Below are 26,231 nucleotides of genomic sequence, written 5' to 3' on the forward strand. Positions count from 1 at the left end.
CATACAACTGTATAATGTTTACAAATGTTTTTAATTGAGAAGGCCTGTAAAGGGGAAACACACACACGAGAATCTGAACGACACCAGCACATTTTAATGAAAGTTGTTCATAGTGGACTGCTGACTAATGAAGCCTTTTTCTTCTTATTTATTTATTTATTTATTTATTCGATTTCTATACCACCCTTCCAAAAATGGCTCAGGGCGGTTTAAAAAGTATTGTTTGTGAAGAACTTGACATATCCTTCCAGAAAGCTATAGCTTGTCACATGTTTCCTGACAGAGGAAAACAGAACAGATTTTAAGCCCTTGGGATTTGTTCCCTTGAGAGACCATGCCATCTGAAGTTAATGAAAAGTCTACATAGGCAGTAAGAGAAGAACAGAGCTTACATAAGCAAAGTTTTAATAGGACACATTCTTCTCAGGAAAATATTCAATGAAAATACTTGTATTTTGGAGTCCTGTTTTTCCCTGGAGAATTACAAATATACAGTGTCAGTTTTCATGAGACACACAAATTCATGTGGTGGAGATAGCAATATATCTACCACATGTTTGGTTACCTTTTTTTTTTTTTTAACTTTAAGCCTCATTGGTCACATGAGGACTTCCCTTTTCTTTTTGTTTAAAGCCAGTCCTTTGAGGATTCTGACAGAATCTGAATCAACACCATGCAGTACATGGCTGTTAAACTGAAGAAAAGCATAAAGCAGATCTCAACTTAACTACAGGGCACTCATCATTCAAACCCAGCCACTGGACCAAACCCTGTGAGGTAGGATAAGGTGACAGGGGAGAAAAAGAGACAGCAGCTATCTTGGGGCCTACATCACTCATTATCAAGACATCTCAGTTTGATCTGAGTATTGCGAGCCTGGTAGTGAGAGGTGGGGATATTAGTTGGTGCACGGAACGCAGTGCAACCAATCTACATGCTTGGGGGAATGAGGACTTTAGACAGCTGTTTTTCTAATGGGGGCTTGGAATGAATTTGATGTTAATAATAAGCTATCATGTTCCCATAGGATGGCATGCTTCTCTCTCTTGGGCTTTGTTTGAGAAGTAATTGACCAATTATGATTGCTTGATTATGCACTTATTTTGTTTGCCACAAGAACCACCTGTATGGACATGAAGGAACACTAGAAGTATGAGGTATTTGGAAAAGTCCCAGCAGAACTACCTTGATTGAGATGCAGGATGGCAAGATACCAGTAAGCCTCAGTGGCCCAGAAGTGGGCTTAAGATTTAGTACAAACAGAGGCTTCTGGGGGTTTCATAGAGGATACACCTCTCCCCTACTCATTCCCTTTTCAGGGAGCCGTAAGTCACTGGTGCAGCTCCTGGGTGAGTTGAGTTGTGCCAAGAGAACATTTTGGCTGGCTGTGCCAGTCCCCCTGAACATTGTGACAGGAAGAGTCATAACCACTTCCTTGATATGAATAGCTACTTCCATTAAGAGAAGTGTGGTCTGCTTAATCCCAGCTATTGAGGTCATTTCTTTCCTAGTACAATACCCACTGATCACTCAGAGTAAGCTTTTGGTGCAGGAGGAGTTTTGAGGCACACATAGTACTCACTGATCTGGAAAAGCATCCCCATTCATCACCATGGAGAGAAGCTGGCCCCTGCACTGAAATTAATGAGGACACTGTCTCACACAAGATATCTTTATCCTATTTTCATTAAGTGAACAAGGAGCTAACACGACAGACAGCAAGCTACTTCCACCAAATCTGGTGGCATGGCACAACTACTTCTTTGAAGTAACCATAGCCAATTACATACAGTGAGGGAAATAAGTATTTGATCCCCTGCTGATTTTGTCCGTTTGCCCTCTGACACAGAAATGACCAGGCTATAATTGGAATGGTAGGTTTATTGTAGCTGTGAGAGACAGAACAACAACAAACAAACCCTCAAAAGCCCAGTGCCCAAAAGTCAGTGATGGATTTGCATTGTAGTGAGGGAAATAAGTATTCGATCCCCTATCAACCAGCAAGATTTCAGGCTCCCAGGTGTCTTTTCACTATATGCAGGTAACGAGCTGAGATGAGGAACACCCTCTGTAAGGGAGTGCTCCTAATCCCAGCTTGTTACAGTACCTGTATAAAAGACACCTGTCCATAGAAGCAAGCAATCACTCAGCTTCCAAACTCACCACCATGCCCAAGACCAAAGAGCTGTTGAAGGATGTCAGGGACAAGGTTGTAGACCTGCACAAGGCTGGACTGGGCTACAAGACTATCACCAAGCAGCTTGGTGAGAAGGTGACTACAGTTGGCACGATAACTCACAAATGGAAGAAACACAAAATAACTGTCAATCTCCCTCGGTCTGGGGCTCCATGCAAGATCTCACCTCGTGGAGTTGCAATGATCATGAGAATGGTGACAAAGCAGCCCAGAACTACATGGGGGGAACTTGTCAATGATCTCAGGGCAGCTGGAACCATAGTCACCAAGAAAGCAATTGGTAACACACTACGCCGTGAAGGACTGAAATCTTGCAGTGCCCGCAAGGTCCCCCTGCTCAAGGCAGCACATGTACAGGCCCGTCTGCAGTTTGCCAATGCACATCTGAATGATCCAGAGGAGAACTGGGTGAAAGTGTTGTGGTCAGATGAGACCAAAATCGAGCTCTTTGGCATCAACTCAACTCGCCGTGTGTGGAGGAGGAGGAATGCTGCCTATGAGCCCAAGAACACCATCCCCACCGTCAAACATGGAGGTGGACACATTATGCTTTGGGGGTGTTTTTCTGCTAAGGGGACAGGACACCTTCACCACATCGAAGGGACAATGGACGGGACCATGTACCGTCAGATCTTGGGTGAGCACCTCCTTCCCTCAGCCAGGGCATTGAGAATGGGTCGTGGATGGGTATTCCAGCATGACAATGACCCAAAACACACAGCCAAGGCAACAAAGGAGTGGCTCAAGAAGAGTGGCCCAGCCAGTCTCCAGACCTTAATCCCATAGAAAATCTGTGGAGGGAGCTGAAGGTTCAGGTTGCCAAACATCAGCCTCGAAACCTTTCTGACTTGGAGAGGATCTGCAAAGAGGAGTGGGACAACATCCCTCCTGGGTTGTGTGCAAACCTGGTGGCCAACTACAAGAAACGTCTGACCTCTGTGATTGCCAACAAGGGTTTTGCCACCAAGTACTAAGACATCTTTTGTGAAGGGATCGAATACTTATTTCCTTCACTACAATGCAAATCCATCGCTGACTTTTGGGCACTGGGCTTTTGAGGGTTTGTTTGTTGTTATTCTGTCTCTCACAGCTACAATAAACCTACCATTCCAATTATAGCCTGGTCATTTCTGTGTCAGAGGGCAAACGGACAAAATCAGCAGGGGATCAAATACTTATTTCCCTCACTGTATATTTATTATTCACTCTGCAAATATGGACTCAGAACTTCATTATTCAATGCTCAATATTTAGAACTTCAGTACTCAACCAAGTTTCAAGTTCTCAACCCTGTGGCCCATCCTAGGCTAAACAGGAACAGATAGTAGGTAAATACCAGGACTGTGTGTGTAGAAACGGAGTACTTGCCACCAACCTAAGGACACATAGAGAAGAAGTACTCAATAAATGGATAGCAATAGATATAGCTGGGGAGTGGGGGGGAAAGAGAGTGTGTGTGAATGAGTGAATGAATGAGTTAGTGAGTGCAGTTTTAGACACACAGACACCTCTTTATTGCTTGTAGAAATTTCTTTTTGTCACATGCTTTGGTTGTTCAGATCTAACAGGCAGGCATGAAAACCGGATGCCAAGGAGCTCTTGGTGGGTAGGACAGAAATTGCACTGTGGAACAGATTATGCCAATCCCAATAGTTTGGACTGAAAATATCTGAAAATGTCAAGTATACGAATACAATAAATATTTATACACCACTTTTCAACACAAGTTCCCAAAGTGGTTTACAGAGAGAGAAAAACAAACAAACAAACAAACAAAATGGCTCCCTATCCCCAAAGGGCTCACAACCTTAAAAAGAAACATGATAGACACCAGCAACAGCCATTGGAGGGATGTTGTGCTGGGGATGGATATGGCCAGTCACTCTCTCCTTGCTCAATAAAGAGAATCACCACTTTTAAAAGGTGCCTCTTTGCTTAGTTAGCAGGGAATTATAGTAAATTATTCTAGATTATTCATGAAGTGTGGCATTGGATGCTTAGAGAAAATATTCTAAGAAAGCCCAGGGATAAACCACATGACCATGAGCATCACATGACAGCTTTGTTATTTGAAGTAGCTGTAAAGGATCAGGTGCTTTGTGAAAGCATTACCTTCAAATGCGATATAACCTAGGCATAATTTATCTGATAATTTCTAACTAAACTGCACTGCAGACTAGCGTTTGACTACTAAATGTTTCACCTTGATATCCTCTATAGTTCTACTTTACAGCTATATTGATGTGGATGACTATTATGTCCTGATGGAAATCAGTCTATAACTCACTGCATCTTAGACACCAGAACATTTCTAACTGCACAGCAATGAGACACAAAATTGGACAATCAGTGGCTATGTGGTAATCATTTGAAATTTCATTCCACATTTATATACCGCCCTATAGACAATCTCAGGGCAATGTAGAATCCAATCAAACCAAAACTTAAAACCATTTAAACATATTAAAATCACCATTCATTCATTCGATTTATATACCGTCCTTCCAAAATGGCTCAGGGCGGTTTACAACAGAATAAAACCAATTAAAACCAGTTAACAATTAAAATCAAAACTATAAAACCAGAATAAAACCAATTAAACATTCAAAACAGCTAAAAACCCTTGAAAAAGAGGGCAAACATTTAAAACAATTTAAAACAGTTTACAGCAGTTTAAACACCCTGGAAGGCCAGGCCAAACAGATAGGTTTTAAGGCTCTCTTGAAAGACAGTAATGAACTCAAATTACAGATTTCTGCCGGGAGTGCATTCCATAGCCCAGGAGCAGCTACAGAGAAGGCCCACCTCTGAGTCGCCACCAGATGAACCGGTGACAACTGGAGACTGACCTCTTCAGATGACCTTAACGTGCAGTGGGGATCATGCAGAAGAAGGCACTCTCTAAGATAACTCGGACCCAAGCCATTCAGGGCTTTAAAGGTAATAACCAGCACTTTGTATTTTGCCAGGAAATGTATCAGCAGCCAGTGTAACTGTTTCAAGACAGGCATAATATAGTCTCTCCGGGTTGCCCCAGAGACCAATCTGGCTGCTGCATTTTGAATTAACTGAAGTTTCCATACAAAGGCAGTCCCACGTAGAGTGAATTTTAGCAATAGTCGAGTCTGGAGGTTACCAGCTGTTGCACCACTGTTTTGAGGTCATCGTCTTCAAGGAATGGGCGCAGCTGTCGAATCAGCCAAAGCTGACAGAAAGCACTCCTGGCCATGGTCTCCACCTAAGATACCAGGGTGAGGCCTGGGTCCAGGAGTACTCCCAGGCTGTGCACCTGCTCCTTCTGGAGGAGTGTAACCCCATCCAGCACAGGAAGATCTAGCTCACCCCTCAGAGCCCCCACAATGAGCACCTCTGTCTTGCTTGGATTCAGCTTCAATTTCTTATCCCTCATCCAGGCCATTATTGCCTGTAAGCAGGCATTTAGAGAATGAGTGCTATTTCCCAAAGATGGAGAAGTAGATTTGGGTGTCATCAGCATACTGATAACACCCAGCACCAAACCCCCTGATGACCTCACCCATGTCATGACCTCACCCAGTGGTTTCATGTAGATACTGAAAAGCACTGGTGACAAATGGAGCCCTGAGGGACTCCATATAACAGCTCCTGTTTTGAGGAGCAACTGTCACCAAGTTCCACCATCTGGAATCTACCTGAGAGATAGGAGCGGAACCACTGCAAAGCAGTGCCCCCTATCCCCAACTCCCCCAGGCAATCCAGAAAGATACCATACAGAAGAACATGGGCTGAAGTGAGTTGGGAGGGGCACTTAGGAGCAATCGTGTCTACCGTCCTAGTATGTTCATTATTCCAAGTCTGAACCAGGGCATTGGCAGGATCACCGGTGGAACCAACCTTAAAATCCTCCAAGCCTTATTGGGATCTGATTGAGTCCAAAAACCTTCTCAGGTGGACCATCCTAATAGGTCCATCAGGACATATCAGCCCCTTTGAGGAGCCATCCAATCATATGCAGTCACCACCCTGGATCAGGTTTTGGCATACTTTGGCAAACATTCTACATGTGGTAATAGCTGCATATGGCTAGGGGACTACTAGTAGGGAATTGCTATTTGGATAGGAACATAGGAAGCTGCCATATACCGAGTCGGACCATAGGTCCATCTAGCTTTGTATTGTCTAAACAGCCTGGCAGCAGCTTCTCCAAGGTTGCAGGGATCTTTCTCAGCCCTCTCTTGGAGATGCCAGGGAGGGAATTTGGAGGTGTGGAGCCAGCCAAGCAGCAGCCTGGGTGCAGCCCCGCCCGACTGCTCCTCCAACAATGTCCCGTGCGTATGACATCACGGATGTGGGATGTGGCTGAGCCCCAAGAGAATCTCCTCCCTGCCCACAAGTGAGCTCTGCAGCTTCCCCATCCTTTTCAGGCAGTGTTTGAAAGCATCTATTTCCCTCTCTCTACCTCCAGAGGAAGAGAGAAAGGGAGGATAGGTGCTTTCAGACAGCAAGTGCTGCCTTAAGTGACATCACACACAAATGGGGCATGGCCTTGAGCTCCAAAGAGCCCGAGTAGTACTTCCGTGTAATTTCAGGCAGCGCTTGCTGCCTAAAAGCACCTCTCTCTCCCTCTCTGGAGGGAGAGAGAGGGAAATAGATGCCTTCAGGTAGCAAACACTGCCTGAAAAGGATGGGGAAGCACTCACTCGGGGCTCTTAGTAGCCCAGGAATGGATGGAGGAAGTTCGCTCTTCCAGAGCCTGAGCCACGCCCCCTTGGGGGCTTCAGTAGCCCCTACCATTGGCAGCCTGGGATCTTTGAACCCAAGTTGCACAATGGTGGCTACACCCCTGCTTGGAACCTTCTGCTCTTCCCAGAGGGGCTCCATCCCCTAAGGGGAATATCTTACAGTGCTCACACATTAAGTCTCCCATTCATATGCAACCAGGGTGGACTCTGCTTAGCTAAGGGGACAAGTCATGGTTGCTACCGCAAGACCAGCTCTCCTCTCAAATTGATTGTCAAGAGCCTAAGTTGCCAGATAGTTGTGTAAGTTAGCCATTGGTGTGGAAGTTTTGTTTTGTTTGTTTAAGGGAAGGAGAATTCGAATTATTTGAAACCATTATAGACATACAAGAGAAAGACCTCCATTAGCCCATACATACTCCTCTGAAGATGAATGAATCCAATATTTCACATTCATGACTGTCTTCTACTGGAATAATTCAACAATACTAGACATCTGGGCCACCAAAAACACTTGATACTCATTATGCTATATCATTACAAGTTGGCATTAATTTTAAACACACACACACACACACACACACACACACACACACGTCCTGCTGAAAAACCTAGAGCTGGAAAACCTTGGTTCCAGATGGGTTGAGCATATTTCAGAAGAAATGCAACATTTTTCACCAACTATCACCTGGAAAAGTTCAAAATATGTGTAACTAAAGCCAAACAAAACATGCAGAGGCATCATGTCAAACATATTTCCCTCCTCCACATCTGAAGTAGGGGTGGGGTGGAGTCTATTCTTTAAAAAGAAACAAACAATCAGAACGGAAGCAAATCATGGCCCTCATCTTCCTCCTTGTACTCAGTAGCTTTCAGCAATTCTCTCTTGGCTGGGCTCATTTCTGGTATTGGAGCCAGGCAGGGATAAAATTGCTTAAAGCTACCAAGCACAGCAATGCAAGGTGGGAAACAGGTGGGTTGCTCTGCTCTTTCCCACTTTATATGTGAAGAAGGCAATCACATGATGAATATGAATCCCTTGTATGTTTAGTTTGGCCATTGATGTGCATGCATCAGCTGCAGCCCTCCAATCGATTATACTTGTCATTTAATCTTTGAGTTCTGTTGTCTGCTCCTGGCTTTATTCTTTTCTAAAGACCCAACATGCTGTTATTAATAGTACTAAGTTTATTTTGCTTCCAACTCTTCAATCAAGAGCATCACAAGGAGGTTCCTTACAAACTAAGATCTCAGGAGCTGATCATTCACTGAATTCATATGAGTCTTATCTGAAACAATACACCACAATGTTCACAATCTAAAGTAAGAGCATTAAACAGGAGAACCTCAATAATTGCGGACTCCGTATTGTAATTGGTCAGGGGGGTAACTGATACCCGACCTTGATAAATGAGCTGGGGAGAATATGCAAATAAGGGGTTAATTTCACGTAACTGTGGATTGGCAATGGCCGGAAATGACCTCAGAGGTTATTTCGGGCTGCCATTTTGTGTTCAGGAGCCTCAAAATGGCTCCATTTATTTATTTATTTATAAGCCTATGATTTTTGGCTGATTTTCTGCCATATATGGGCACAGGTCAACTAAAGGCAACCAGCGAAGCACAGTAAGCAGCTTCCCACAGTTCCCCCTGAAATTTGGCCAATTTTCAATGGTTTTCCCAACCTCCGGGAACCTAACCCCCACAATCCCATAGCCCCAATGACTAGATATTTGTGGTTCCCATATCTGTGGTTGGAGCGGGGAATGGAACCCCGTGAATATCAAGGTCCTCCTGTATTTGCACATCTATGAAAACCCAAGTTTCAGCTCCAGTTTTGCTCTAGAATAGCAAAATAGCAAATAGAAAAATGCCCTGTCCTCTGCTCTGATACATTCCAGGCTCTCGCATCATGCTTCTCAGTGGTTTTGCCATACATCTCCTGGCATCACCAAGCAGGGCTGTGGGAACATAGGAAGCAGCCATATATTGAGTCGGACCATAGATCCCTGTCTGAAAGCTGCTGCCAGTCACCACAGACAACACTGAGCTAGATGAATCAATGGTCTGACTCGTGAGAAAGCAGCTTCTCATAAGGGGTTGGGTTTTTTTAAAGTGTAACCAGACACAAAATGTGCAGTTCTAAAAGAAAATTTGAACAGTTAAATTCAAATAATGCAAAAGTTGTATTGTGTTAAGAGGATGTAAGAAGTGCCTGATAATGATAAGATAAATAGAGCCAGCATAGTGTAGAGGTTAGAATGTTGGACTAGGACCGGGAAGACCCGAGTTCAAATCTCCATTCAACCACAAAACTCACTGGGTGACTCTGGGCCAGTCATGGATCTCTCAGCCTAACCTACCTCACAGGGTTGTTGTGAGGATAAATAAAATAACCATGTACAGCTCTGAGCTCCTCGGAGGAAAAGTGGGATTTAAGTGTGAAAATAAGTAAATAAATAAATAAATAAAATGAGTAGTCTAAGCTCCTCAAGAACCCAAGAGTACCCATTTCTCCTTTCCCTGCCATAGACATTTACAGGCTCTACTGCTACTCTGCACAGAACCTTCACCAATGAGTATAACACTCTTCTGAATTGTCAGTTTCCCACTTCTGAGGATTTTCACCCACTCTATGTAAGCTTTTAAATACCAGGGACTATGCATGCACAGACAAGGAAAATGCACACATGTGTGTTTTAGTGGTGCATGCATGTGAATTAAACTACCATTGTGCAGTTTTGTATTGTCTTTAATAAAAAAAGAAAAAGAAAGTCCAAGCTTCATATGTCCATAAATCAAGGCATAAGTACTATAGGTTTTTCAGCAGTATTTCTGAATAAAAACATTCTGGGCTTTCAGAAAACTTATTCAGCATCCAAAACCTTCCCTCATTTGTTTATTCATTCATTCATTCATTCATTCATTCATTCTCTCTCTCTCTCTCTCTCTCTCTCTCTCTCTCACACACACACACACACACACAATATTTTTCTCACAGTCTTCCACATGTTATTAAAGAAATGTGGGGGCCTTCTATTGTTGTCACTGATTGAATTCCTCTGCTTTGATAGATACTGTAGTGTTGCATGGCTGAGTTTTATTTCCTTTTAATGTGGCTTGTTGAGCAACAGTTTTGTTTTATCAGCAACGCATCTGCCAGCAGCATAAAACTGGAATATCACAGATGTCAGTCTCCTGGCTGGCGTCAGCATGTTAGGAAAGTGCTCTAAGGAGAATATTTTTAAAGTTTCCTGGTGGCCAATACTGATAATAACTGCTACTGCTGTCAAGTAAAGGAGAATGGGAGGGGGAGAACTGGAAAAAGAGGACTCCAAGCTGTACCTTGGCATGAATTGCATCTGTCCATTTGCGCCCATATTACAATTCCTTTCAACCTTCCATATATATATATATATATATATAGAGAGAGAGAGAGAGAGAGAGAGAGAGAGAGAGAGAGAGAGAGAGAGAGAGAGAGAGAGAGAGAGAGAGCTGTGCAATTTTGTGCCTCAGATGTCAGTCTGACACTCAATAGGAAAGGCCTAGCATCGCTCTCAAATGACTAAGCACACACTGCCAATGACCAGCCTAGCTTCAGATGTAATTACAACTCACATTTAAACTCCGTTCTCTGGAATAACAAATAGTTAAGCCTTGCTGCTAACAAGCCCCCTGAAAGGATATTTCAGATGTTTGTGGGCTATAAAGTTTTGCATTTGAAAAATGTTAAAAATGTCCATCTTGCTGTGGAATGCTTGCTTCTGGCAAAAATTAAAACGTTACTGAATGTAGGAAACTTAACTTTTCTTCTTAGGTTTTGTAAGTCCTTTCTGTTTACATTTCAAATTAATTAATGTAGGTGTTTGGGGAAAAGCTCCAGGTGGATAGTCCGGATATTCACCAGGCACACTACAGGAGGCGAGAAACGGCTGATTACTCACAGAGCAGCTCTGCTCTGGGGATGACCAAAGAAGTTTAAGGAACTTTGCAGGAGATGCTTAAAAGCCCATTTCCAATGCCTACACAATAACTATTATTAAGAATTAAATAAACTTAACTGCTTTAACTAGTACATATACACAATTTTGCCTTCAAAAGGCTTTGTACATACATAACATAAAAACATCCCTGTTGGATCAGGCCCAAGGCCTATCTAGTCCAGCATCCTGTTTCACATGGTGCCCCACCAGATGCCTCTGGGAAGCCCACAGGTAAGAGCAGAGGGCATGACCTCTCTCCTGCTGTTGCTCCCCTGCAACTGGTATTTAGAGGCATCTTGCCTCTTAGGCTGGAGTTGGCCTACAGCCACCAGATTAGTAGCCATTGATAGATTTGTCCTCCATGAATTTATCTAAGTCCTTCTTAAAGCCATCTAAACTGGTGGCATATAATTCCATAGGTTAATTATATGTTATGTGAAAAAGTACTTTTGTCAGTCCTGGCAATCAGTTTTATGGGATGACCCCTTGTTCAAGTGTTATGCAAGTGGGGGGAAAAATTTCTCTCTCCATTTTCTCCACACAATGCATAATTCTATAGACCTCTATCATGGAGCCCTTCAGTCTTTTTTCTAAACTGAAAAGCCCCAACTGTTGCAGCCTTACCTCCTAAGAAAGGTGCTCTAGGCCCCTGATAATCTTGGTTGCCCTCTTCCGTACCTTCTACAGTTCTATAATGATCTTTTTGAGATATAGTGACCAAACTGTACACAGTACTCCAAATGTGGCAGCATCATAAATTTGTATAAGGGCATTATGATATTAGCAGTTTTATTTTCCATACCCTTTGAGAATGACCCCTTCCCACACTGAACCACATTTATTCACCTCACTGATTATCCCAACTTCTAGATCATTTATAAATAAAGTTTTAAAAAATGCACTGGACCCAGTACAGATTTCTGGGGGACCCCACTTCTTACTTCGCTCCATTTAGAAAACTGTCCTTTTATTTCTACCCTCTGTTTCCTATCTTTGACCAGTTGCCAATTCACACATGAACCTGTCTCCTTCTCCCATGACTGCTTAGTTTTCTCAAGAGCCTTTCATGAGGAACTTTGTTGAAAGCTTTTTGAAAGTCCAAGTATGTCAACTGGATTACCATCATCCACACGCCTGTTGATACACTCAAAGAACTCCAAAAACTTAGTGCGGCAAGATTTACTGACATCTTGCACCAGGTCCTGTGTACCACTCAGGATTAAGTCCAAGACTGCCTTTTCTCTGGTTGGTTCCATGACCAACTGTTCTAGGGCACAGTCATTCAGCGACGTATATAAAAAATTAGCCTCTCTGTCATTATTTGAATGTGAATTTACCCAGTCTCTGTGTGGGTAATTGAAGTCGCCCATTATTACAGCTCTGTCTCTCTTTGACACCTCCTTGATTTCCTTCTGCAACTCTCAGTAACTGTCAGTGTTTTCATCAGGAGGGTGATAGCACATTCCTAGTAGCACATTTCCTTTCTGGCCTTGTATTGTCAACCACAGAGTTTCTGTGGAGGACTCTGGTCATCCTACGTTTTCTAGCTTGTTTGATTCTATCCCTTCTTTAACATACAATGATACTCCATCTCCAATTCACTCCTCTCTGTCCTTTCTATATATAGAGTTCATATCCAGGAATAACAGTGTCCCACTGGTTCCACCATGTTCCTGTTACGCGCACTATATTGATGTTTTCATTAGCAGCCAAGAACTCCAGCTCACCTGTCTTGGCTCAGAGGCTTCTGGCACTGGCATATAAGCACCTATTTGCTGAATCTCTTATCTGTTGTGTGCTATCTTTCTTATGGCCATTGGATCTCTTCGATCAGCTACCACATCCTTCTGTCTGCTCTTTACCTGGTTCTACTCTGTCCCCTTCTGGTTTATCTGAAGCATTTACACCCTCACACCTTAAGAGATGACATTTGCCAAACTAGATACTGCCCAGCTCCTGTTTATCCCTCCTGTCGGCTATCATTTTAAAAACTACTCTGCAACTTTTTTTTTTTAAGCACCAGCAGTCTGGTTCTATCTTCTTTCAAGTGGAGTCCATCACTTTTTTACAGGCTCGTCTTGTCCCAAAATATATTCCAGTACCTAACAAATCTAAACCCCTCCTCCCAGCACTACTGTCTCATCCACACATTTGAGACCCTTCAGGTCTACCTGTCTCACTGGCCCTGCACGTGGAACAGGTAGCATTTCTGAGAATAGTACCTTGAGGATCCTGGATTTCAGTATGCTACCTAGATTTTGCTTCCAGGACCTCCCAACTACATTTCCCAACATCATTGGTGCTGATGTACACCACGACAGCCGATTCCTCCATAGCACTGCCTAACAGCCTATCTAGATGCCCATGACATCCACAACCTTTGCACCAGTCTACACGTGTGTCACAATAGGGATATGTTAACTGGCTCAAGGTAGAACTAGTTTGCCATTAAACCAGGCCAGCTCAAAGGTTCGCCCTGGAGCTGGACTGGATTTGGGTTGACCTTGTGCCAACCCCCCGGACTGGCTCAGAGCCAATCCAGGGTTCAAAACTTTATTTATTTTAATTAACTCACCACTGGGCCCAGGTTGTTCTGCTGCAGCTGCGGGGAATGTGTGTCTCTGAAGCATGCCCCTCCTTGCGCCCGTCTCCCTCTGGTATTTTCTGGGCCCATCTGGCCCATTTTCAGGCCTTCCCGGACCTCTCCCGGTTCACGGTGACCATTTTGAAGAACCTGGGCATGCACGACAGTCTGAAAAATGGCCACCATGGCTCGAAAACAGGCCAAAACAGCCCATAAAAGTCTGGGGCAAGTCCATCACATCCCTGAAGGCCTCATTCATGTACCTCTCCAAGCTTCTCCAAATCAGCCACCTTGGCTTCAAGGGAACAGACTTGTTCTGAGAGCTAGTAACTCCTTGCACTGAGCACACACCTACAACTTCTTCCCATCAAGCAGATAGTCATACATGCAACACTCTGTGTAATACACAGAGATTATATTCCTTCTCCTTTGCCAGTAGGTGGTTTATAGCACACCTGATTGTCCAAAACACATGGTACAGATGTGTACCTCTAAGCCAGGGCTACTCAACTTCGGTCTTCCTGCAGATGTTGGGGATCATGGGAGTTGTAGCCCAAAAACAGCTGGGGAGTGGCCTAAGTTGAGCAGGCCTGCTCTAAGCCATATGTTGTGAAGGCATGGTTTAAGATAGTTTTGCCAGCTAAGCAAATGGGCAATTATAATTTGTAGATGTTTAAAGCATAAACATATGCTGCTACTCCGGAAGAAGTGACAAACCCACTCGAGTGGTTGGGAAGTAATCAAATTTTAACTTTTTGCTAGCTCATGTTAATATTGCAAGGATAAAGTTTCACTTTCTGCCTTGTGTAATTGGCTACCCTATTCTAATGAATAGCTCTATCACGAGAAGACAACATTACTAGGCTTGGCAACTACATTTGCCTAAAAGCAGCCTCAAGAGTGCAAACATATAGCGGTTTTTGTCCACCAAAGGCATATTTAAATGACTAGACAACTTGAAAAAAAATTGCTCTTAATTACAGCATATCATACTTTTCCTTCTATGCATTTTTAAAGAAATCAGTTTTTTTGCACATACTCTCAAACTGAGGAACGTGCTGCATAAATGTATTTTGTTACTGCCGGCCCTAAAAATGTTGTTACTGTCAACCCTGATAACCATATATAGGTCTAAATAGTTCCAAAACCATCCAAATTTTAATTTACAAATACACCAAAAAAATTGAGTGCCAGAATTAAAGCGAACTGGTTTTCAGAAAGCAATACCATGTCTTTTGGAAATAGATCTACGAATACACACACACAGGCAGAGTTTCTTCCCTTTTCCCCTCCTAAAAATGTCACCAAAATTGAGGCACTCCAGTTCAGTCACTCTGTAGGAACATTTAATAACTGCTTCCCATTTTTGCCAATTTGAAAGATAATTTACTTGTGAAATACTCTACTCTGCTGCAGTTTATTCCACAATGCTGGACTCAAAACATACATTCAGAACAGGTTTGCTGCAACCCCTGAGAAGAAGAAAATCTAGGTGCAAGATTTCAACATCTTTTCCTCAAGCACAAACCACCAGCCATAGTACAACCCTAACAACGGTGCACAGACTCAAGCCTCTGATACAGAACGAACTGAGTTTCAAGTCTGGAAATGATCTATTCTATGCTCCTACTACTCTCACATTACTTTCTGACATGGAAATGTCACTGCAAGGTGATCTTACCATAGCATTTTAATGTGGTGGACAGATCATTTGACTCTTAAATGAACATAAGCTGCTGCCTTACACCAAATCAGACCACTAGTGCATCTAGCTCAGTATTGTCCACACTGACTGGCAGCAGCTCTCCAAGGTTTCAGGCAGGAGCCCTACTTGGAGATGCCAAGGATTGAACTTGGGACCTTCTTCATGCAAAGCAGATGTTAGAGATGTGCACGGAACCGGCGGGGGCAGGTTTGAAGGCGGGGGTGGGTGCACTTGCCCCTCCCTCTGCTTTCCTCCCGCCATTACTAGCTCGAAAACCAGTCCAGCAGGGCGCCAGCATACCTCCCTGCAGCCCTGTCCGCTCTTCAGACCAGAAGTAGGCAGAAGTAGCTCACGCATGGAACCCCTCGAACTGCCAGTGCTCGAACCTGTTTGAAGGCCTGTAAAAGGGCTTCTGAACAGGAAGGTGCACATCCCTAGCAGATGTTCTATCACTGAGCATCCTTTAAAGTGAACGGATCATTATTAAGCAAGAGACCCTCACTAAAAGCACTCTGATGGGTCATCTCGGAGTGGTGGTGCATTCAAATCAGGGTGGATTTGATTTAAATCAAACTGATTTAAATCACTAGCAGGGTGGATAAAAATCAAAAAAATCCGATTTAAATCAAAAAAATCCAATTTAAATAAAAAAATCTGATTTTTTTATTTAAATCGGGTTTTTTTATTTAAATCTGATTTTTTTGATTTAAATCGGATTTTTTTTATTTTTATCCACCCTGCTAGTGATTTAAATCATGATTTAAATCAGTTTGATTTAAATCAAATCCACCCTGATTCAAATGAAATATTCAGCATATTAAAACAATCATGTAATGAAAGTTATATGAAAAAAGCCCTTAGTGCCTATTGCTGTTGAGCAGTTTCTTTAAAATAGTGGTGAGCAATTAGATTGGCTGGATAGAGCCTGATTAACATAGAGCACAGGGGTAAGGGGAGACCATCCACTTCCCTTCAGACCCTACTTACATGTCCCTGTCAGTGTACTTATTCATAGTTGCCTGGTGCTGAAAGACTCATGGATCATTCACATAATTCTTTGAGGAAGGCAGGTTTTGACAAATCTCCGGTGCCAGGGAGCCATGGTGCCTATAAATTTATGTGCACCTAGACTAGGATATTCAGAGGTAGCGTTATTTAATAAAATCTTTGTTTGTCCCAGGCAGCTCTGTTTCTGTTCTAAGTATAGTAATCTGTTCTGCTCAAAGTTATTTCTAAAGGAGATGGGCCCTTTGCTCCACTGTAGAGCATTTGCTTTGCATGCAGAAGCAGGGTGGATTTGATTTAAATCAAACTGATTTAAATCACGATTTAAATCACGATTTAAATCACTAGCAGGGTGGATAAAAATAAAAAAAATCCAATTTAAATCAAAAAAATCGGGTTTTTTTTATTTAAATCGGATTTTTGATTTAAATCGGATTTTTTTGATTTAAATCGGATTTTTTTGATTTAAATCGGATTTTTTTTATTTTTATCCACCCTGCTAGTGATTTAAATCATGATTGATTTAAATCAAATCCACCCTGTGCAGAAGGTCCCAGGTTCAATCCCTGGCATCTGCAGGTAGGGCTAGGAAAGACTCTTGCCTGAAACCTTGGGGAGCCACTGCCAGTCAGTGTAGACAATACTGATCCAGACAGACCAATAGTCTGACTCACTGTAAGGCAGCTTCCTATGCTCACAGAGGATGAAGAGAAGCCCTTTTACACTCCCCCCCCGGCCCCGCCGCCCCATTCTCACAAGGTCCGCCACTAAGTTTGGTAATTCTGTCAAGTGGCTATTGTCCGGCTCCTAAATTTTTGGGCTGGCTCCTAGATCGAAATAAAATTTGGTAAGGCCTGGACTAACCAGAAATTTAGTTTTTGATCAGCCCTGGCTGATTCTTGTTCATTAGTGTTTTTATTCAATAAGAATACTTTTATTACACTTTTTCTTGTTTAATCTTAACCATTCATGGTGCTTAATCACCAAATTAAACATATAAAACACAACAAAAACTAGCAGAGAAAAGCAAACCGGCAGCAGATTAAAAATACAGAAACAAACTGGAGCCAGCTTAATCAACAGCCCGCAAACAAAACAAAGCAGAATTTCTCAGGAGATGACAGAATGGTAGGGGCGTGTGGGTTGGGGGTGTCTCCATGCTAACAGAAGTTACGGTTAGTACACTTTAAAAAAATATTTCCACTTGAAAAGCAGCAGCAGAAATAGTACTTTCTATACATCTTTTCTATAGGTAATGTCAATTAAACTCATTAATAGATAGTCTCCCCTCCCCTCTCTCTCACACACAAATACACACTTTCCAAAACCATGACCCACAAGATGATCCATTCTGTTTTGTTGCCAGCATCATAAAAGGTAGTCTTGTACTCTGAAGTTATGGAGATGTTAACCAAGACAAGCTGACAATCTTTACCATTGTTAGAGTAATATTCTGTCTCATACAGGTTTAATACACTCTGTTTACAATTCCTCCTACCACAAATGAGAATTATAAATAAAGTTACCCCTGCTCATCATAACCTGTGAGTGAGAGACAGGAAACTTGAGGAAGCTTGGCCTCCCACCCTCCCATTTTGCAATCAGCAAAACTAAAGCAGACTCCCAGAATGCTTTCTCAGACTCCCTTACAGTGGGAAACTCGCCACAGTCTAAACTGGAGACACTCTGACAACTTCTGTTACTGTAATCATAAGATTTGACACATGCAAGCTGGAAGAGTCAAGGATACCTTCTCATATCTCAGAGACATTTAGCTACTGTGAGAACTACCTTCATACCATAACACATATCCACACCACAGCTGAATTTTGGCATTTATAAATTATCACTCCATACTTTTTCAGAGCAGTAAGAGGTTCCTTGAGCAGCACTACCAACTTTAGTTTCTTTTGGGTGAAAGTGTCTTGGTAAATTCTGTTCTAAGATACAGAAGCAGAGAAGAAGTGGGAACAAACTGGTATTTCCTCTGCAAGAAGTTTTTCACATGGGGCTTTTGAAGCCCTTTAACTCACATCTCCTCTGGAATGGAGGGGGTGCATTCACATATCGGCCATATTTACCCCCAAATCCCTGCAAGTTATCGGGGAGCAGTTCACACATAATTTAGGTTTTTCACTGCACCTTAGAGTATAGCCCAATTTATATCCAGGGTAAAAAAATCCACTATGTGTGTCATTTTGGGGAGACAACTTTGAGTTCGCAGTAAAGCCTCCCTATAAAATTGTGGTAAAACCTGTTGTATGTAAAAGTCCCAGGCAGCAAATCCTCAAGCAAGCAACTTAGGCTGTCTCCCCCTCATACTGAATTCCCAGTTTCAACAAACTCTCAGGTCTGTGGCTTTCATCTGTCTCACTTTCTGCCTATTCCAGCTGCAAACTTCTCTTTCTCTCTTTTCCACATTCAGCAGAGCTCTAGACAGATTCCCAATCCTGCATATTCAGAAAATACCTACAGAAATGAAAGTTCTTAAATCCCCCAAATGCCACACATTTCTTTGTGCAAAATCACATGAAGTCAGGACAAACAATATTTTCAATTTCCCCTTTCAAAGCCATTTTCTTTTTTCATTAAAACTACACAGTACATGCTTTCCTTTGAAGCTTCAACCTACTCTGCTGGATACAGTAATCATCATAACATCTCAATCATAAGACTTCTCCCACCCCTTCATCATCACACAAGTTCATTATTACAGAGAGTGACATGCTGCCAGTAATATTCCGTTAACAGTGTGGTTTGTTTTCATCTCCTCCAACTGAGGTTACCTAGGGATGAAAATCAGGGGGAATACCCGCACCACCAGCTGTTTTACCCTCAAAAAGAATCCCACTTCACCCCCTCCTCCAAATCAGTCAAGGCAAAATGTGGTTCAAACTTTAAGACATAAAGTATGTTATCAAGAGCTGGCATGATTTGAATCTACACAAAATAATAATAAAGCAATTATTTATCCATCCATCTTATGTATTTATTATTTCTCTGTGTAAACCACCCTCAGCCATTTTTGGAAGGGCAGTATAGAAATCAAATTATTATTAACAACAACAACATTCAAAGAAGAAGAAAATAAGACAATAGCTATTCTTTTCTTGGCCATATCAATGCCATGGAGTTCCTTGAAATTTTACAATACATGTGATGTGTAATTAATTGGACAAATTGATTTTTAAACTTGTAGAAGGCTAAAAGGTTAGATTCAGGAGGGCTATAAAATGGTTGGAATTCAAGCCTATATAGCAATACAGTATTTTTGTCCATAACTTTAATTATCTAATACAAGATACTGCAAGTTCTGTTTCCATTATGTAGCAGAAACAACAACATGTACTAAAACATGATGGTTCCTGAATGGATACAATCCCACTATGAAAATATGGAAGGACACAACAGATACTACGAAACAAAAGATTCTTGTTTAAATACATATTTAAACAGTCTACAAAAATTGTTTAGGCTGGATTACCCCTCAAAATCTATAAAGATTATTAAATGCAAGCAAAACTGAAGGATATCCACATAGATCTGGAAACTTATAAAAGCAATATGCTGTTTTTCATATGTCATAGGTGGCATGGGAGTGCCCCTTAAGGCGAATAGGATGAAAAAGGTTCTACCATTATAAACCTCAAAATTCTAATCCTTCTAAATATGACAACTGTTGAGCTAGTAACATGAAACATGGTGTGTGTGGTCTACAAATGTGCCTAAATTCAAGGACAGCTGATTTTTAAAAATGTCAGAGCTACAGCAGGTTAAAAAGTGCTGAAAATTGACACTTCTATATATTTCATTCTCTTAGCCGGCATGCGTGTCCTCCTGGATTTGGGGACGGAACTCTCACGAAAGTTCCACGCATTGGGTGAGAGTTGGGGGGGGATTGGCAGCGGAGGGCCGCAAAACTGCCTGAGGAGGCAGCCTCGGCTGGCCGGTGGTGGCGGGAAAGCCTGTTTTGGCCTGGACAAGCTGTCCTGGGGAGGGGGAGGAGGAGGAGACAAAGCCCGGCCTGTCCGCGGGGGGGGGGGGGGCAGAAGCGTCGGAAGGATGGCAGGATGGCCATCCTGGGTAAGGGGGAAGTGGCAGTGGCAGCAAAGTCCAGCCTGTCCACCAGGGGCAGGAGGTGGCACCAGGCCATTCAGGGTAAGGGAGAGGTGGCGGCGGTGGCAAAGCCCAGGAAGCAGCGGAGAGACTGGAAGGGGGTGAGTGAATGGGAAACAGAGTGGGGCAGGAGGGAGGGGAGAAGAGCCGGCCCCAAATAGCGCACAGATGCTCTGTGTGGGTCGGCTAGTGATATATATTTCTTTTAAATTTTGATGAAATGGTTTTGACCAGCAATTCAAAAGTTATTAAGGTTTTCTGCCCCATTAAAGCCTGTGGGGTATAAACCCCTGGCAAAGTTATACAGAGCATGACTATTTTGATAATGAAGCCAGAAAGCTGACACATTTTGCCAATCCTCTGACATAAGCAGTGGGAGCTAGCTAGTGGATTCTATTGCAAGCCCAACGCTTGTTCCATTAGTGATGGAAGGTGAACTCTCAGGGAAGAGGGGGAGGGGAGACACAGAATGGATAGTTGGGGAAAGCCAGGTGGGGAGTTAGAGCAATGGGGGAGCAATATGGGGGCTTACTTCTGACTACGTCTGCCCAGGATTGGTGCATCCTTTCCTTCTCCCTTTCCTACCCTCTCTTATCTGTCAGGTCGAGAGTAACTCCCTCACACGTCTCCAGAATTATCTCAGTTGACACTGTCCTTGCTGTCCATCCCCCAATAACAAAATTTTGACAGGAAAATAGTGGTGTGCATGGAACCGCAGAGCTGCGGTCCGACACTGGGGTGTGTGTGGCTCTTTAAGGGTGGGGGAGGGTGCACTTACCCCTCCCACCACTTTCCCCCCACCGGCGCTCCGTTAATTTGTCAAAATCCATGGGGTGGCAGCGTACCTTCCTGCCGCCCCTTCCCCTGTTGTTGGCTGGAAAAGCAGAAGTATAGTCTGCACTTGCGCCCATCACACACATTGCATGTTCAAACACGCATGTCATGTGCGTGACATGCACACACGACATGTTATGTGTATGGCGGGTGCACACGCACAACAGTGGGCGCACACGCAGACTATACTTCCGCTTTACTGGCCAACAACAGGGAAGGGGTAGCAGGGAGGTACACTGCCGCCCCATGGATTTGGGCAAATTAACAGAGCGCTGGCAGGGGAAAAGCGGTGGGAGGGGTAAGTGCACCCTCCCCTGACATTAAACAGCCACCCTGCCAGTGTCGGACAGGTGGAACCACAGGTGCTTCAAACTGGTTTGGAGGCCCATAAAGGGCCTCTGGACCGGTTCCATGCACATCCCTACAGGAAAACTGCACTTGACGTCTGCAATAAGAATGTCCCAATGACTTCCATGGAGTGGGCCACTTTAATTACAACTATTTCATTTTTTTAAAACCCTAAGGTAACCTCAGCAAAATTTAGCCGACTTACTACCTATTTACAAAGCTCAACTTATCCCACAGTTTCCATATCACTAATGCTGTGTATGCCTTTCAAGCTTCTAGAGGACTTGTGTAGTAGTTCTCTGCCTGTAGGATTGAGCAAGCTGTCTGAGGCGTCCTGTCCACATAATAAAGGAGCCATTACAGTGATACATACTCACAAAGTGTTTGTAAACAGTTGGTTGGTTATTATAGGCCCAGAGGCCTTGCCCAGGGCTAGGCCGGACAAGGCCTTTTTCAGACAGGACACTTCAAACAGCTTGCTAAATCCTACAGGCAGAAGGATCTGCACACCCCTAAAGGCCTGATAGGAGCATAAAGTGTTCCATCGAGTCAGTGTCGACTTCTGGTGACCATAGGGCCATGTGGTTTTCTTTGGTAGAATACAGGAGGGGTTTACCATTGCCATCTCCAGCACACACAACTAATTTTAAAAGTCATGCTGGTTAAAGGCCAGAGTTAAAATTTCATTTTGGCTCAAGTTCCACAAAGCTGGAAATTGGAGGCTGATGCCTTAACAGATATGCCACATGATCAGTAATGATGTTGTGCAATGTCACCAATTCTGCTTGCTTACAACCTGCCTTTGATGCACTCACATGGACACCATCGTGCATCATTGCTGCAGCCAGGCACTCCATCCTCCCCATTTTCAGTCGGCTTCAAAGTCCAAGAAGTGTGGGTGCATGGAGCTGGAGGGCAAGTTGTAAGCAAGCACAATTGATGACACTGCACATCATTACTGATCATATGGCACTTTTGTTAAGGCATCAGCCTTAGCTTCCAGGTTCCCAGCTTTGTGGAGCTTGAGCCAAAATGAGATAGCTTTAACTCTGGTCTCACACTGGCAGGTTTTTTGACTAAAAGATATATAGCTCTTGTATCCACTCTCTTAAAAAGTAGCAACACTGGAATTTGACAAGTTTCCAAAATCTATCCCCAAAATTATTAACCCAGTCAATTTACTCTCCTGGGACACAGTCCAATTAACATCCCAAATAGATGGATTTGTATTTCAGATGATTCATTGAACAAAATACTGGAAGTCCCCAACTTACAAATGGGTCGTGTTCCAAAAGTGCATTTGTAAGTCAGGTTTTTGGAACTCATAACACATTTTCCCATAGAAACAATGTTAGAAATGGTGGTTAGGTTCCCAGGAGAGCCCACAGAAGCTGATTTAAACCATGATGTAGCTGGAAAACTATACTTTTGCAATGAAAAATAGTAGAAAACAAAACTGTTGCAATATAATCAATTAAAGAAAACAGGAAAATAAAAAAATTGATTAAGAAACACTTAAAAAAACTTTCTTTGTATGCTGGTATGGGCGGTTAATTTGAGGGGAAAGAGTACAGTAGGTAGATGGAGACTTTTCTGGAGATTCTGAAGGGGACCTGGGCATTTTGTGGGGAGTCCCAAGCCAAACTCTCTGAACTCCGCTACACACCAGCACAATGGGCTGATTTCCAGTCACTGCTGCAGCCTCCGCCTCCATGTGCCGAAAGGACTTCCTTTCCACATGCTGCTGCTGACACCCCTAGGCGGCAGCAAGAATAGGAAAAGGGCGCACCAAGTGGAGGAGGCGGCAGCAACCCAAATGCAGCCCACTGTTCTGAAGAGAGGTGACTTTCAGAAACTTTGGCTTGGGGGTGTTGCTGCTGAAGTATTCACAGAGCTATTTCAACTCTCTGAAGTGCATGCGGCTGCAAGAAAAGGAAAAGGGTGTGCAAAGCGGAGGAGGCACTGGCAGCCAAAAAGCAGCCCACTGCTCTGAAGAGAGGGCTTGGGGTCTGGGCAGCAATGAAGTGGGGCATGACTGACTGGTCGTTTGGATGGGTATGCACAACTCAACTGTTTTTGGAGAGCAAACTGCTGGCTATTGGGGAAGGGATGGACTGTACTGAGCAGCAGTTTAGCCAAGTGCATTGTCTTTGAAATGAGGTGACAGCAGCTGCCGATAAAGGGGCATTCAGGACTGTAACAGGAGGAGCAGTGCTCCCTCTAAGGCGCGCGCATGCGCTCACACTTTTTAAAAAAATGTCTGCTCAGTTAATTTTAGATCCCACTCAGGTTGAATGAGGAAGGCCCCACTCTGAATGCACATGCACACACACTGCTTTGATGCTGCTGCTCAGAACAAAACTTATTCTGCACATAGATAGAAAAAAAATAGAGAGAACACTGCACAGGAGGCAGTCCCTTTAAGAAGGAACAGCCAAGGCTATGAATACAAATATGAATACAATGAGTATTTATATACCGCTTTTCAACCAAAGTTCCCAAAGTGCTTTGCATACAGAAAAATAATAAATTAATTAAATGGCTGCATGTCCCCAAAGGGCTCAAAGTCTAAGAAACATAAGGCACCAACAACAGCCACTGGAGGGATGTTGTGCTGGGGTTAGAAAGGGCCAGTTGTTCTCCCCCTGCTAAATAAAGAGAATCACTACTTTTAAAAGGTGCCTCTTTGCTCAGTTAACAGGGGTGTATGCCATGCTGTTATCCCGTTTCCATTTGTATGTGCGAGCTGGTGTTCGTATGCCAGGATTCCTGTACTGTGGAGCTGCATTCATAAGTCGGGGAGTCCCTGTATCTTTTCAAAAGATCTGTCATGTCAGTTACAAGCTACACATTTGCAGTTAAACATGTATTTTAAAAAGAAGGAAATCATAATGTAGTCATGATGAATGGCTTTCAAACATTTTTGCAGTGCAGTTACAAGATGCACCCATGACTTTGCCAAATAGCTAAAATAATGGTTGTTTTCTCATTTTTGTCTACTACATATATTTTAAAAAATGTCTTATTTTTGTAGCTATCATTTACTTTAAGCTTTCAAAGAGATACAAATAAATAAAACAGGAGTTAAGTGAAGGAGGGTGGAGAAAGAGAAGGGAGAAAAGTAAGTATGTATTAAGTAAACTTTTCACTTATTCAAGTCAATTGAAAGTTGTTAGATGCCACATCTAAGATGACACTGTAGATAAAACCAAGAGAGAAAGTCAAGTAGGTTCATTATAATACAGTCACCATGCTTAATGACTGTGCCAGCTCTCAAACACACAGTCTGGGACCCAAACAGTTCTATGCACAAAAGAAAATACTACTGCCATATTGAACACATAGTCCCACTGACATTTTGACCTATCATTCAATTATGTAAACATTTGCAGGATCAAAACATAAAATGATACAAATACAGCATGGCTGTGATCTAGGCCAAATTCATTTTCTACTGTTCAGCTATAAAGCAAGTTTTGTTTTGTTTTTAAAGTCCCCAATCAATGAATTTTAAGTTGCATAACTCATACAGGTTTCTTCATCAAAAGTATCTGTTGTAGCTTTGTGTTGACAATTTATTCACAATTACAAAAGCAAGTAGAGGTTATGTTACTTATACGAGAAAGTAATTTTATACAAGAAAATTTTACTAAATCTGCAGGTGGGCAATGTTCTTCATTTAGCACTATCGAAGTACATGAGAGATTACTCTGTGAAAATGACTAGGTTTCTGCAGCACAGAGCTTACAATCTGAATTTCTGTTTTGGAGGGAGAGGGAGAATGGCAAGGTAAAGGTAATGGAGAATGGCTAGGGTAAAGGGGAAATTAAAAAGCTCAAATGCTGTTACATGTTCCTAGGTTTCAAGCAGGTTTCGAGGAGGAATCTGAAGAGAGGGAGAGATAACACACATAGGTGTTGTGGGAAGGAATTCCAGGCATAAGAGGGAGAAAGGACAGCATTATTTTAAGAACATGAGACCACTTGGGGCAGTTGCTATAGTCTCAGGCTAAAGAGTGAGATTCCTAGTGCTCCATGTTTGAAATTGTACCTAAAGTGTTTTGCCCTGAACTATCTGAAAAAGTGAAAAAGTAATTAAGAACAAGGAATGCGCTACAAACAGTTACAACTCTCTCCTGCCACTCACATAATGCAATGAAAACAGTTAAGCAATGAGTTAACTTTTTAGCAGCTTAAATACTGTCATCATATCATTAGTTCAAAGTGCTGGTGCCCACAGTCAGTACCTCTTTTATGCACTAAAAAGGCTTTACACATCATTCTTTCCTTTGAAACAATCTGCCCAGAAATGTATTAAATGTATTCAAAGTTCCACAAACAGACAAAACAAAGAACCCATGCGCACAGTCATGAGACAGCCCAAACATAAATCCTGGTCTACTGATTTCCACAGAAGTGCACGTCCCTCTAAGTGTGCTTAGTTATCACAGTTTTTAAAATGAACTTGCCACCATACTGTTTTTGATAACCCTTGCCCTATCATCTCATGTTTGTGCTGCCTGCTTGCCCTTCAACTATGTTTGTCCCTATTAAAGTAGCAAGTTTAACATGCCATAATTTTAAAAAACATGCTAACGACAGGCAATGCAGCCTGTGGTTTGCAAGGGAAGAGTTCTTAGGTTTAGGGTTGCAGTCACATTTACAAAATTAAGGAAACGGATGCATTGTGACTCAGAAACCATTAGCACATGATCTAGCACACGATCTAACCATTTGGCACA

The 26,231-nt window shown here is 42.7% G+C and overlaps 1 protein-coding gene across 3 annotated transcripts in view; it reads right to left on the reverse strand.

The window, feature by feature from the left end:
* Positions 1–26,231, reverse strand: part of TGFBR2 (transforming growth factor beta receptor 2) — a 122,728-nt gene that overhangs the window by 46,998 nt on the left and 49,499 nt on the right. The window lies entirely within an intron of this gene.

This window comes from Hemicordylus capensis, chromosome 6, assembly GCF_027244095.1.
Source record: "Hemicordylus capensis ecotype Gifberg chromosome 6, rHemCap1.1.pri, whole genome shotgun sequence".
Taxonomy (NCBI): Eukaryota; Metazoa; Chordata; class Lepidosauria; order Squamata; family Cordylidae; genus Hemicordylus; species Hemicordylus capensis.